The 13,312-nt window shown below is 45.5% G+C and overlaps 1 long non-coding RNA gene across 1 annotated transcript in view; it reads right to left on the bottom strand.

The window, feature by feature from the left end:
- LOC113623681 (uncharacterized) overlaps positions 1-8,552 on the bottom strand; it is a 101,915-nt gene extending 93,363 nt beyond the window's left edge. The window contains exon 1 of the long non-coding RNA XR_003434009.1: positions 8,306-8,552. This is a non-coding gene — a long non-coding RNA (uncharacterized LOC113623681). The remainder of the gene's footprint in view (positions 1-8,305) is intronic.
- Positions 8,553-13,312: the final 4,760 nt, after the last annotated feature.

Below are 13,312 nucleotides of genomic sequence, written 5' to 3'. Positions count from 1 at the left end.
GAGGCCAGTCCATCTAGAGCCCGTGCTCCGCAACAAGAGAAGCCACCGCAATGAGAAGCCCGCGCACCGCAATGAAGAGTAGCCCCTGCTCGCAGCAACTAGAGAAAGCCCGTGCGCAGCAACGAAGACCCAATGCAGCCAAAAAATAAATAAATAAAGTAAAAATCTTAAAAAAAAAAACAATGAGATGCCATATATACCTAATGGATGGCTAAAATCCCAAACGCTGACAACTCCAAGTACTGACAAGAATATGAAACTACAGGAGCAAACTCTCATTCATCGCCGGTGGGAATGCAAAGCAGTTGAGCTACTTTTAGAAGACAGTTTAGCAGCTTCTTAAAAACTAAACATACTCTTATCATCTGATCCAGCAACCACGCTCCTTGGTATTTCCTCAAATGAGTTGAAAACTTACGTCCACACAAAAACCTGCACATGAAAGTTTATAGCAGCTGTGTTTATAATTGCCAGTACATGGAAGCGATCAAGATGTCCTTCTATAGGTGAATGGATGAACAAACTGTGACATCCATGCAATGGAATATTGGTGACAAAAGGACACAAGCCATCAAGCCATGAAAAGACATGGAGGAAACTTCAAATGCATGTTGCTAAGAGAAAAGAATCTGTATGAATCCAACTACATGACATTCTGGAAAAGGAAAAACTAGGAAGACAGTAAAAAGACAATGGTTTCCAGTGATTCAGGAGTTTGAGGGAAGGATGAATGGACGGAGCACATGGGAATTTTAGGGCAGTGAAACTATCCTATATGATACTGATGGCTACACCTTTGTCAAAACACATAAAATGTACAACACGAAGAGTGAACCTTAAGGTAAACTATAAACTTCAGTTAATAATAATGTATCAAGATTCGCTATCAGTTGTATCAAAGGTATTGCATCAATGCAAGACATTAATAATAGGGGATACTGGGCTGGGGGGAGGGGTGTTGAGGGGGAATATGGGAAACTATACTTTCCACTCAATTTCTTCTGTAGACCCCAAAATATTCATAAAATATAATCTATTAATTTTTTTTTTTTTTTTTTTTTTTTGGTACGCGGCCTCTCACTGCTGTGGCCTCTCCTGTTGCGGAGCACAGGCTCCGGACGCGCAGGCTCAGCAGCCATGGCTCACGGGCCCAGCCGCTGCATGGTATGTGGGATCTTCCCGGACCGCGGCACGAACCCGTGTCCCCCGCATCGGCAGCGGACTCTCAACCACTGCGCCACCAGGGAAGCCCTATTAATATTTTAAAGAGGCTAGATGTGAGAACAAAATTGGAATTCCAAGTATGGAGATGTGAACTTGAATTTTTTTTTCACTGTAAGCTTGTCATAATGGAAGGGGCAAGTGGTACTAAGGAAAGTCAAAATCCACCAGGAGGCACCGGTGTTAAACATTCAGAGAGGTCTACAGGGACACAAAATTAGAAAAGTTTACTGGGTTTGTTAACAAGGAAGGAGAGCCATCTCTGAGAATGGGTTTCTGTTAGTGAAAGGCTGACATGGGGGCTGAAGGGTTAAAAAAGGAATGACTGGGCAGTGAGTGAAGTGTGTGCACAGACCTTCAAAAAGCTTTCCAACTAACTCAACACTATTGAGAGGACTAATGATAAATGAAGGGAGATTCCAAGATTCTGGACTGAAGACTGAAAACTGCTAAGATGTCAGTCCTCTCAAAATTACTATAAACTCAATATATGCAGAATAACCAAGACAGCCTTGAAGAAGAATAAACCTGGAGGACATACATTACCAGAAATAAAGAGATCCAAAACAAAAACAAAACAAACAAATATATATATATATATATATATATATATATATATATATATTTAGGGCAAAGTGATGCATCAGTGCAGAGGAGAAAGGACAGTGCTAGGTCAATTGGATGTCCACTGGGGGAAAATGGGAAAATATATTTATTTATATATATTATTTATATATAATACATATTATATTTTATAATATTTTTATATATATTATATATCTTTATATAAATATTATATATATATATATATATAGTACTCACACATACTCCTATCTCAAACTATTCACAAAAACCAATGCTAGATGGATTGCAGGCAAAGGTAAAATAAAACTTTTAGGGGAAAACTTAGGAGAACATTTTTGCGAACTTACAGGAGGCAAGGATTTCTTAAACAAGACCCCCAAAATACTACAAAGAAAAATTATTAAACAGGACTGTGTTACAATTAGAATTAAAATGAGAAACGCCATTAGGAGGATGAAAAGCCAACCCACAGAGTAGAAGATTACACGTGTGTATATACTTATATGTGTATACATGTATGTCTGCCTTTATCTGTATCACAAGTACTGACATTCTGAATATATTTTTAAACACAAATTCATCAGAAAAAGACAATCCAATGGAAAATTGGGCTAAAAACTTGAACAGAGACTTCACAAAAGAGAACAGCCGAAGGCCTTCAAAAATATGACAGTGTGCTGAATGTCATCATTCCACAGGGAAGTATGTTGAAAACACAGTGAGGTCATGGTGACACCCGTCAGAAGGGCTCTAATAGGGTGTGGGGTCATCCAGGTGCTGCTGGTGGCTGTGAAAACTGGACAAACGCTTTGGAAAATGTTGTGTCAGCCAGCGTCTGCTAAAGGAAGCATAGACTTTTACGCCTGCTAGAAATTGCCCTCTTAAATACATAGCCAACAGAAACAAGGACATGTGCCCCAAAAGGTATGCACGAGAATGTTCGCAGCCTGCGACAAGCTCGCAGTAGCCACCATCAGAAATGATGACCCACTGTCATCAACAAGGGGATTAACAAAGATAATGTGATCTCATCACACAAAGGAACAGCACTCTGCAATGAGAATTAAAGATCTACAGCTGAAGATGGAGAGAGAGGGGGTTCGTTTTATACGAAGGCAAAAGTTAAAAGATAAAAGCCTCTCACACAAGTGTGAAGAAAAGGAAAGACTGCAAGAACATTCTGGAAAAGCTGGAGGCAGGTGGACAGGTGGTAACTGACTGAGCAGGCCCTGAAAGTTGAACTTGGGCCGAGAAGGCCAAAAGCTACCCTGGTTTACCCAGAGAACCCAAGAGGTTGGGGCACTGGTGGCACAAGGGCCTCTGGGAGCAGAGGGAGGGGTTTCAAGGGTGGGAGTGGTACTGAACGTAGGTTACAAGGCAGCGAGAGTCCCCGTCCCACTCTGCTTACCAGGACACTGTACCTCCCCCTCCAGGGGAGGCCAGAGGTCCATAACAGAGGTCCCTGGGCCAGCCGTCACTGGACAGAGGTGAGGACAGGAGTTCCTGTAGGAACAGAGGGATTAAGTGCACACAGCCCACGGATGCTGAGATGCCAGCCTTTCTCCCACTGGGCAGCAAGGCTTGTCCCCTCCAGGCGGGGGACACAGGGAATATCCTCTGGGGGATCCGAATGTAACCGAAAGTGGCGTCCAGCTGCTCGCCGCTCAAAAACCAATAAAGATGGGCTTCCTTGGTGGCGCAGTGGTTGAGAGTCCGCCTGCCGATGCAGGGGACACGGGTTTGTGCCCCGGTCCGGGAAGATCCCACATGCTGCGGAGCGGCTGGGTCTGTGAGCCATGGCTGCTGAGCCTGCGTGTCCGCAACGGGAGAGGCCCGTGTACCGCAAAAAAAAAAAAAAAAAAAAACTATAAAGAGGCCAGGTTGGTGGAAAGGAAAGTTTGCTTTATTTTGGAGGCCAGCAACCATGGGGGAGGGCTGAGTCGACCCCACTGACAATCCGGGCAAGAGCTTTTATAGCCTGAGGAAGGGGGCTCCATGCAGAAACAGCACAGGCAGCCCAGACAGTCATGTTGAAATTGGTCATCAGTTTCATCCTGGTCAGCATCATCTTGATTGTTTTAAGTATCAATATAATTAATCTTCAGTTCCAGGGTCAGTTTGTTCCCATTTCCTTGAGGCCAGTTCTCGGAACTGTGGCAGCTCATGTCGTGGCTACAGCCTGGTCATCATGTAGTTCACTTCTCCACCTGGTGGAGGCTTCAGTATCTATAAGACAGCTCCCAGGATGTGGCTCAGAATATGATCTACAGCCCTTGAGGAGGAAGTAAAGGTCCTGGACTTTGCTTAATGACTAAACTATTATTGTTCTGTCCTGTCTGACTGATTTTCCTTGCTTCTGCATTTCCTCACTTCTCTGATTAAACTTCTTCTTCGGCTAAAGTTTTTCCACAGACAAAAGGCAGGCGGAGGACATGGGGGGCAAGGACCACAGGGTCCTGCTCTGTTTCACGACCACCCGTGAGGAAAGACCTACAGACCTTGACATGGGGTGGGAGCTACAACCCACTGCCCAGCTCCCAGCCCACAGCCCCAGGAACTCAGAGATGCCATGGGCATTATGTCATGTGTGTATAAAGGTGAGCAGACAGGAACCAGTAGAGGAAAGCAGACCACCCAGTAAAGAGTGACCAAAACAAATGCACGGAAAGAAGCCTGTTGAGGGAGAATGAGACTGTGTGTGAAGAAGGGAAAAGCTTTCCTTAATATGCCCAGAGAGAGGAGACCAGAGCTCACAACCGTATAACGTAGACAGAGATCATGAAAAGGAATGTTTGGAGAACAGAAGAGAGTTATTGGCAACTCAGAGTAATATAAGATAGCTGGAAAAAAGTCAACGAAAAGATTGGGGCGCAAAATCAAAGAAATCTCACAGAGCAAAAAAAAATTGGTTAACAGGAGAGACAGAAAAAGAAAATTAAAGAATCATCCCAGGAGGTCAAATATCCAAATAATGGGAGTTTCCAGACAGAAAGAACTGTGAAGGCTAAGGGGAAGAAATTAGCTAACAAATCATTCTAGAAAATGTCCCAGATCACAAAATTCTGGATGAAAGGGGCTTACGAGAAGCCCAATACAACTGATGAAGCTGGACCCACAGGAACATACACTATGGTGAAAATTCAGAGCTCTGAGGACAAACAAAGGATCCTTCGAACTTCCAGAGAGGAAGAGGCAAAAGGAAAAAGAGGCCCGTCTAAGGATCCAGAACCTTAGCAACAAACCAGGCAACAAACCAGGAGCCAAAGACGGTGGACAGAAGCCACCAAAGTTCTCAAGGGAAATTATTTCCATATTTTTCAGACCCAGGCTTCCCATGAGCCTTTCTTAGGAGATGACCAGCAGGTGTGCTTGAGAGTTAGAAAGAGAAAAAAAGCGTTTCTGGAACACAGGTGTCAGGAGCAAACAGTGCATACTGGATGGCCCAGGACAGGAGCTCTGGGAGAGGTTTTCCTCAAGAAGGAAACCTGAGGGTAGGGAAGGCACCCAGAGGTCTTGAGGGTTAACACAAATGACCTCGTGATGAATGCACCACACTGAACGATTGGGAGAGAAAATTAAAGAAAACTGACTCCTGGAAAAACAACACAAAAAAATGTGCAACAAACAGTGACCGTAATTTACTAAGTGGCTGAGCTTCGAACAGCATTTATGTAGTTGTGACGGTGGACACGGCTCTAATCAGGATTGCAGGGTAAGTATAGGAAGTGGACGGGTGGACATAAGGGTATGAGTGTGTAGGGTAGGCGTAGAGGTACGGACAGCGGTGCATTCTCATCTTCACAGAGAAAAGACCATGCTTAAAACTGAGACGCCCGGGAGGAGTCGTGCCAGCACAGACTACATCGGTACAATGCAAAAGGGATGACCTCGGGGGGAGGTATCATGGGAGGGATGACCTCGGGGGGAGGTATCACGGGAGGGAGGTGACATAGACAGGGGAGCTCTGAGCTGGGGATGTGTGCTTTTCAACAAACCTTGTAAAACTATTTTGTTTTTTTAAATCGGGTGCATGTACAACTTTGATTTCTTTTTAAAAAAATTAAATTGTTGTTTCATGAGCTGTGTAACCACTGCAACGTAGTATACTTATGATTATGACCCTCTACAAAAGAACCTTCCTCATGGAGTTTTTGTAAAGATAAAATGAGATGATCCCAGTGAAGGCCTTAGCAGCTGCCTGACACAGATTTCGCACTCAATAAATGCCAATCTTTTCTTTCTTTTTTCTTAACTTCCAGGAGGACAGGGTGCTAGCCAGGCCAGCTCCAGGGCTAGTCCAGGGACTGCTGGGGAAAGGGTGAAGGAGCCTCAGCACATGGAAAACACCCCCCGGCCCCCTTAAGCTGAGCCAAGGCCACCAATCATAGGTTCTCCAGTGTTTCAGCAACGAAAGGGCCACAGCTATACGGGCAGTGAGTGCTAGCAGGAACATGAATTGCCTCCAAAGTAAAAGAATGAAAAGCTGGAGAGTGTGAGGTAGTTACTGGCTTTCCCTAATTTAAAAAAAAAACGTGTAGATTAATTAAAACATACACAACGTAATTAGCATCAAACAACACACGTCTGTGAGCACAGTTTTCTGACAGTGATATCTGGACAGATCTACGGCCCATTTAGAAGGGAAACTGCAGTCAAGCCTTGCTGAATTCCAAGTCAACCTAGACGATGTTGGACCACGGCAGCTAACACATAGGAGCAATGCAGGTAAATCACTCCTAGAAAGCTAAAGGCAGTAGAGTGGTGAAGCTGTGCCTGTAGGGTTTCCCCACCGTAAACAGGAAGACATCATCGGGTCATGGTGATCCAAACTTCAACTAGGAAACAAACTCCTCCAACAAACAATGGGTTACCCTGCTTTATGTAAATCAAATCATCTGGGTTTGTGAACCTTGTGATATTTTATGAAATAAATGTATGTGATGGCTCCATAACCTCTGGAGCCAAGGATACGTTCTTGCATCTACAAGAAACACATGTTGCCCAAGTTATAAACAAGGTCATGAATAGGTACTGAGAAAATACCTGCAAACCAGGGTTAAAAAGCTATTAGGAAAATTTTCCATCAAGTTTCAAGTTTCATCAACTGAAGCGAATCTTCGGATTCCTTAGATGACTGCAATCATTATTTCACAAGTGGATCTCAGTCCCACGTGTGATTGCCAGGTGTCGAGTTAGTCACCACAGGCTCGCCCCTGCAACAAGGAGTCACAGACCCACAAGAAAGGCCTCTGCTCTCCTGTCGGTGGGCTCCTGGGGACCACAGACGTAGCCCCCTCCCTGATGAATCCCATGTCCCCTCCCCAAGCCGGTTCACAGTGTTTCCCAAAGTCATCTGACCACGGGACCCTTTTTCAAATGCAGTCTTTTAGGACTCTGTGCCACAGAACACACTTTGAGAAACAGCATCCGGATTCACTCATGCTGTAAACCTTGAGTGTGTTAGACATTGTCAGAGCCAAAATGAGCACGACACATTCCTGACCTCAAGAAAGTGAATTAATAAAATCAGGTGCCTCCCCATGAAAAGATTTCAACATTGCTAATTATAAGAGAAATGCAAATCAAAACTACAACAAGGTACCAACTCACACAGGTCAGAATGGCCATCATTAAAAAGTCTACAAATAACAAATGCTGGAGAGGATGTAGAGAAAAGGGAACCCGCCTACACTGTTGGTGGGAATGTAAATTGGTGCAGCCACTATGAAGAACAGTATAGAGGTTCCTCAGAAAGCTAAAAATAGAACTACCATATGATCCAGCAATCCCACTCCTGGGCATATGTCCAGACAATACTATAATTCAAAAAGATACATGCACCCCTACGTTCATAGCAGCACTATTCACAATAACCAAGACATGGAAACAACCTAAATGTCTATTGACAGATGAATGGATAAAGAAGATGTGATACACACACACACACACACACACACACACACACACACACAGGAATATTATTCAGCCATAAAAAAGAATGAAATAACGCCATCTGCAGCAACATGGATGCAACTACCGATTATCATACGAAGTGAAGTAAGTCAGAAAGAGAAACAGAATCATGAACATAGAGAACTGACTGTTGGTTGCCAAGGACTGGGTGGGGATTGGGGGAGGGATGGAGTGGGAAGTTGGGATTAGCAGATGTAAGCTTTTATAGAGAGAATGGATAAACAGCAAGGTCCTACTGTATAGCACAGAGAACTATATTCAATATCTTATGATAAACCATAAAGGAAAAGAATATTTTTTAAAAAGAATGTATATATATATATATGTATAACTGAATCACTTTGCTGTAAGCAGAAATTAACACAACATTGTAAATCAACTATACTTCCGTTAAAAGATATTGACAAAAAACAAAAAAAGAAAAGAAAACTGTTGCTATTAAGGTGACTGTTATTAAAAAGTAATAATAATAATCAGGTTCCTCCCAAAAGAAAACAATAAAGAGGAAAAAGAAATCAGGACTTACTGGGGGCCTAATATACACTAGGCCTGGGAGAGCGGGTGTGGGAGTCTGCTGGGGCTGCCATCATGAAGTACCGCAGACTGCGCAAACAACAGAAATGGATTTTCTTACAGTTCTGGAGGCTGGAAGGCCAAGAGCAAGGTGTTGTCAGGGCCAGCTTCCTCTGAAGTCTCTCTCCTCGGCTGGTAGACGGCCATCTTCTCCCTGTGTCCTCACTTGGTCCTCCCTCTGTGTGTGTCTGTGTCCTAATCTCCTCCTCCTATAAGGACATCAGTCATATTGGATTAGGACCCACCCTAGTAACCTCACTTTAACATAAATTATCTCTTTAAACACCTTATCTTCAAATACAATCACATTCTGAGGTACTGGGAGTTAGAACTCCATCAACGTATGAATCTGGGGGGACACAATTCAGCCCATAACAGCCATTTCACTCATCTTATCTCATGTCATTCTCAAAATAACCCCCCAAAGTCAGTATTATTATTGCTCTCCTGTGAAAGTTGGCACCACAGTGATGAGGGGTGAGGAAAGACGGTAAACCCAAGTCCACATCTCTCCAACGCAGCTGCTGCTCCTTGAAGATGCATTTTCCTGCCAAAAGAAGACTTAACGGGTATTATGCAGAATGTGAGAAAAAAACTGAATGTGTATCACTTTTGTAACATTTTAGACGTGAACCTGGTCATTATTTCTCATTGGAATAAATATCCAATTACAAGCAGACATTGCTAATGAAAAAATAATATTTCCAAAATGTTAAGAATGAGGTTATTCATTTATTTTTTTTGCAGTACGCGGACCTCGCACCACTGTGGCCTCTCCCGTTGCGGAGCACAGGCTCTGGACGCGCAGGCCCAGCGGCCACGGCCCACGGGCCCAGCCACTCCGTGGCATGCGGGATCCTCCCGGACCGGGGCACGAACCCGCGTCCCCTGCATCGGCAGGCGGACTCCCAACCACTGTGCCAGCAGGAAGCCCAGTGAGGTTATTTTTAAAACAAGTACCAAGTGAGCTGTTCTGAGTTTCTAGGTGCCCACGTCCTGTCAGTGAAAGAGCAGGTTTCCCTGAGTCTGCTCGGGGGCAGGTGGACCCCAGGACAGACAGCACAGCCCTGGTGCCGGAGGCTCTGCTTCTCCTTGGTCCTAATCTCACTCGCCGGCAGAACGGTTATCTCAGCACTTCCTTTAGGTCTTTCCACACCATTCACCACTTAGTCCATACTCTTTGAATAGGCCTTAGTGGAGTATCATCCTCACCACAAAAAACAGATGAAGCAGCGGCCACCTCCTTCACGTAGTAGTGCGTGAAGAGAGAGTCCTTTACACACAGAGAGGCTGCAGAGAGGGTGTCTGGAGCAGTGGAATCACACAAAGACCTGAGTGTCGCCTGCTCTGACACAGACCACTTGTGTGCCACAGACCAAGTCACTTCACCCTCTGAGCCTCAGGTCCCCATCTGTCAAATAGGGGTGGTTCTTTTCTTAAGTTCTTTTCCACTGTGGTTTATCACAGGATATTGAATATAGGCTGCTGTGCTCTACAGAAGGACCTTGTTGTTTATCCATTCTCTATACAACAGTTATCACCTGCTAATCCCACACTCCGAATCCATCTCACCCCCGACAACCACAAGTCCGTTCTCTATGTCTGTGAGTCTATTTCTGTTTCGTAGATAAGTTCATTTGTGTCATTTTATATTCCACACATAAGCGATATCATATGGTATTTGTCTTTCTCTGCCTGACTTATTTCACTCAGTATGATAATCTCTGGGTCCATCCATGTTGCTGCAAATGGCATTATTTCATTCTTTTTTCTGGCTGACTAATATTCCATTGTATACATGTACCACATCTTCTTTATCCCAAATGAGGACGATTCTTCTCCCACGAGATTGTCACGAAGCCTAACGAGATAGCACAGGAAACGGGGGACTGTCCTGGCCGGCTCACAACAGATGGGAGACACTGCTATGACCTCCGACACGATCAGCATCAGTGTTTGTATTAAGTGACAATGCAAAATAGAGCTTCAGTCTGTGACAAGTGCCAAGAGGCACGTGTGTCCTCAGTGGGGTGGTGAGAGAAGAGTGAGGGCCGGTTCCCCACAGGACGGGCTTGCTGTACACAACCGGGCCCGTCCATGGCAGCTGCAGAAGGCTTTGTAACCACGCAGGACCCTGTGAGGCCTTTCCAGAACAAACCCCCACTCCTGTCCTCCGCCTGCCTTTTGTCTGTAAAAAAACCTTTAGTTAAAGAATAAATGTCATCAGAGAAGTGAGAAAATGCAGAAAGAAAGGAAAACAGTCAAGCAAGAAAAAATACTAGGACTTTAGCCATTAAACCAAGTCAAGGACCTGCAGTTCTTCCTCAAGGACTATAGATACTATTCTGAGCCCTGTCCTTTGAGCTGTTTTGCAGATACTGAAGCCCCCTCCAGGCGGAAGAAGTTAACTGGATGCTGCCCACATGCACGCAGACCTCAGACTGGTTGGAACCAGAAGGTAGATGATGGTGACTCTCAATGACCTCACCACCAGCCAATCAGAAGAATGTGCCCGAGCTGATCACGCCCTGCTCCTTGAACACTGTAAGACTCCTCACTGCCCCCCCTCCAGCGTGGGACACACAGTCTTAAAGGCGTTAGCCCGCCGTGGCCCCCTTTGCCCGGCAAAGCAATAAAGCTACTTCCTTCTACTTCTCCCAAAACTCTGTGTCTCGAGATTAATTAATCCGGCACTGGTGTAGAGAGGCCACATTTCAGCAACATCTTCACCTGCCAGGTTGTACGCTCAGCCCTAAGGCGGCCATGTGCCTATGGCACCTAAGTCCCAACCCACCGTTCCCATCCAAGCAGGGACTCACAGCTCAGGCCCCCGAGGCTCCCCGCTGAGGTGAACCCCAGAGCCCTTCTCCACTGCTCTGTAATCAAGTAAAGCTGCTAACAGTGGAGATACATTTTTAAAAAATGGCCAGGGATTCCTAGAGCCACAGGAAGAAACTACATAACCTAGGTGTTAAGTGTAAGGACGCCAGAGTCACACAAAGCCATAGGATTCATGTTCCACCTCAGAAACTTCCAAGCTGTGTGATCGTAGAAGCATTATCAACCTCTCTGTTTCCTCATTCAGAAAATGGGAACCAGGGCCAGATGAGAGAGGCACACATGTGGCTGCAGGGGGCCGGGGGGGGGGGCATTGAATTTAAGGAGGGGCTCTCAGGGTCATGCAAGTGGAGGGTCAGCCTCTGAGAGCAAGTGCTATAGGGAAGAACGTCACTGACTCCATGTTGGATCTGTTCCTTTTACTTTAAACTTTTGTGCTCTGTTGCCTGTGCTTAGCCATGCTGGCTCTGCACCTTTTGTACAAGAATGTTGTCTATAGCCTGAAATATACAGGATAACCTATTCTCAGGGCTCTGACCTTTAAGAGTCCATTCATGCAGAGATAAAAAGTTGCAGAACAGAGGATTGCATTTGTCTTGTTGCAGGTTTACAGGAACATCGTGACCTGACCTCCCTGAACAGCTGTAAGAACAAAGGATTCCGACACCAAGAAATCTGCAACAACCAACCACACCCCCTCCCTCCCTCACCTTGCCTTTAAAAGTGCTTTGCTGAAACCCTTCAAGGATCTTGGGGCTCTGGGGGCACGAGCCACCTGTGTCCTTGCATGGCCCTGCAATAAACCTTTCTCTGCTCCAAACCCCAATGTTTCCCTTTGTTTGGCCTCACTGGGCATCGGGCACGGGGTTCACTGGGCATCGGGCACGGGAACTTGCGTTGGGTAACACAAACACTTCCTTAAATTTTGCACCCCAGGACCTCATACGGTCCTGCCGCTGGAGGGAAGAACCAGAGTATCTAGGGCAGAGGAGAAACCTGCAGTGCTTAGCAGAGCACCTGACATAGGGCAGACCCTCGATAAAAATTATAATCATGTTAACTAACTCAACAGTCCACGCAGTAAGCTCAGGAAGATAGATTCTAACCTCCCGCACACCTCTCTCACTTCAATCTCTCTCCAAAGTTTACCTGAAGAACATTCCCAACAGCACAGAAGTGGAACTTAACCAGAATGGGGTTCATTCCTATCCATACCCCAATGTGACATCTTTGGGGTGGTTACTGCTAAGTCTGACTACTGAGATCTTCCTCTAGATGGCGCACTATTCTAATCCTATAAATAATACTCAGGATCCGCTATAGCAAGTGTCACACCCATCACACCCTATCAGTAGGTCTCTCGGGTATTTTTCCCCTGCAGGCTGGGTGCCTATTGACAACATGGAATGTCATATTCATCCTTTTAACACACTGCCTGACATTCAGTGGACACAATAAATGCCTAAAACACATAATGGCTAATTGGGCCAATATGTCTAAAGTTTCCAAGTTAGTAAATTTATACAAAAAGGTTAACGTTTTCAGACAGTAAGTTATTATTACAGCAGTAGTAAATGATTCAAAAGAATTAGCTCCATGTTGCAATAATGATCCAAAGCCTTCATGAGACAGTTAAAGCCATTTCTCCCATCGTATTTTGGAACAGACTTGCACTTAACTTAATTCAGAGCTTTTCAGTTGATAACGGTTTATATCCCCATCAGTCCTATTCCGGCAGCACTTAGTTTGGGTTTGTTTTGAGAAGGATCCGTGATTCCAGGAAACCGAGCAGACTGAACCCTCTGGGTCTCCGGGGCCCACCCTGCCGGGCGATACAGCGCAACCCACGCGTTGGCATAGGCTGCGGGGTCTACATCCCCCTGGGTCAGCACAACTCTGAGAAGTGCAATTACCTCAGCACAAACGCTAGACGGAAGCGTGGAACTGTCTTCCCTCCAAAGTTTCGTAACAGCGGCCTTTCCGGTGGTTAGCGCCAGTCACAGCGTCGCGGTTCTGCACCTGCGCTGACCTCGCCGCGCTCCCGCTCGGGAGCCTGCGTTTCTACCCGAAGGGCGCAGTGGGCCCGCTGCGTCGCCAGATGGCGCTGCGGCCCCAGCCTTCG

This window comes from Aethalodelphis obliquidens, unplaced genomic scaffold (genome assembly GCF_003676395.1).
Source record: "Aethalodelphis obliquidens isolate GAN/ISIS:26980383/991018 unplaced genomic scaffold, ASM367639v1 scaffold11, whole genome shotgun sequence".
NCBI lineage: Eukaryota > Metazoa > Chordata > Mammalia > Artiodactyla > Delphinidae > Aethalodelphis > Aethalodelphis obliquidens.
Note: the sequence above shows the minus strand (reverse complement) of the source record. Positions and strands in the feature narration are given on the sequence as shown.